At 50.5% G+C, this 1,983-nt stretch overlaps 1 protein-coding gene across 1 annotated transcript in view; it reads right to left on the reverse strand.

The window, feature by feature from the left end:
* The window catches only part of miple1 (midkine and pleiotrophin 1), a 126,490-nt gene extending 125,137 nt beyond the window's left edge, over positions 1–1,353 (reverse strand). The window contains exon 1 of the mRNA XM_071590217.1: positions 1,154–1,353. The gene's annotated coding sequence lies outside the window, so the exon portion shown is untranslated. The remainder of the gene's footprint in view (positions 1–1,153) is intronic.
* Between the last annotated feature and the right edge of the window lie 630 nt (positions 1,354–1,983).

Genomic DNA, 1,983 nt, shown 5'->3' on the forward strand with positions numbered 1-1,983 from the left:
CCCTCGACTCTCCCCTTCCCTTCTCCCCCTCCTGCTCGACCCTCCTCGCCTTTCCCTACCTCCTCCACGCCCTCTCTCCCCCTTCGGATGGACCAACACCCACACCCGGCCCTTAAACAGCCTCAGCCTAGGAAAAACAACCCGTGAGTGCGTCGGTACTCGTGGGGGAACGGCACGCCGATCCGTTGTCGAGGCGTTGCTCCGCCGCTTGGCCACAACATCGGCGGGCGTGCTTCAGCCCCGCTTCACCAGTGCACGCCGCCCCAATACACAGACACGCAATGCTCCCGGCTTGTATCCTCCGGCATTGCGAGTAGTTAGTGTCGGAGATCCTCGGAACCCACGGAATACTCCTCAACATTCCGACTCTCCCTAGAGCACATTACTTTATCGGCGGGGATAGAGCAACGTGAGCCTATTTTCGGGGAGGGCTGCACGGGTCTGCATGGATCCTGACAATAACCAAATCCGTACTCGCGACCAGTGTATGGCATTCACAAATAAACGATGAAGCGAAGCAAGCATACTTTTTAACTTTACAAGCTTAAATTTTGACGGTGTAATAAACGTTTCAATTGGATAAATTACTCTCTCTCCATGAAGCGTTTAAATGATGACATTCTCACGCTGACGCTTAGTTATTCTTATACATTTAAACATTCGATCATAATTAAAAAATACTTTTGCCATACATATGATGTTCCTCGATTTCCATCGCATGCAACCATAGTACCCTTAACAATGCAACCACCAATCTACACGATACGACCGTGAAGTGAACACACGCTTAGGCGAGTCTCGTCCTACACGTATCTAACTTCCACCAGCACATAACCACTTTTTCAACCCTCTTGGATGCCGAAAGCTTAAGTGGGATTTGTCAGCCTTCAAATTTGTCGCATGGAATGTGGCGTGAAGCAAACGCATTCAGATAGCCGATATGAAAGAGGAGGCACAAACCGCGTAAAGGTAAAACAATTGGGTTATCACTTGCCGGAAAAGTTATGGCAAATTGATTCGGAATGGCAAGAAAGAAATCGGGTGCCCAAGCAGAGAAGGCCGCAAAAACCAGCCGCTGAAGAAAGAAAAATACTCGGAGATTAAGTTCGCAATTAGCCTACCGCACCGAGGAACTCGATCGGGTGGGACTTACCTTGCCTCTTAGCGTTCGGAGAGAGATTGACTCGAGCGTTCCCGAAGGTGGTTGTGGGTCGACTGACGCGATGGGCCGACCGAGCAAGGAGAACACAAGGGGGAACGGGGGGTTTTTCCCTCGGCTGCGATCCTCGAGTCCGCACGCGGGAGTTTGGCGATCACCTCTCGACTGTCCGGACTCCTTTCCTACACTGCCAGTGTTGCTCAGGGAACGGTCGGGACGTAGGAGGGCGGGAGGGAGGGCGCACAGGGTGGGGAGGGTGTGGGAGCAGAGGGGGGAGGGAGGGAGGGGGACTGTGAGTGTTGGGGTTGAGGGGGGAGTAGTGGAGTCGGGGTGTGCGGACCACGGGGGTTATGTGATACAGCGATTCTCGGATAACATCGTTTCGTCGATGTCGAAATATCGAATTGCACACAGGGAAAAGGGAACATTAAAACATGTTACACTGCTCACGTGAATGAAAGCAAAAATTAAACATTTAACGAGTGCTTTTTCGTCGATGTAAACTCTATCGACGCTTAATTTTTTCTTGATTTTTTTATTTCCACACTTGAAAGAGCATTCATTATGAATAAACCAGCACTCGATGCATTCCAGGGAATTTTTGATGCTGAGTGTGTATCGAGTACTCCTTTAATGGTATGCCCATGCAAATGATAAAGAGCGATCATTAATGGTCGCAAGCAAAGTCCTACAGAAGAATATGTGACCGGTGCTGTCCGCGCACGAGTATTACGGACAGTGTCTTCTCATTGCGTGTCTATGCTTCTTCAATTGTGGCCGTGTACGCCGGCTTGCCACCGAACGACTCCGCGAGGAGTCGATGG

Source organism: Hetaerina americana, unplaced genomic scaffold, assembly GCF_022747635.1.
Source record: "Hetaerina americana unplaced genomic scaffold, ioHetAmer1.1.p SCAF_4, whole genome shotgun sequence".
Classification (NCBI taxonomy): Eukaryota; Metazoa; Arthropoda; class Insecta; order Odonata; family Calopterygidae; genus Hetaerina; species Hetaerina americana.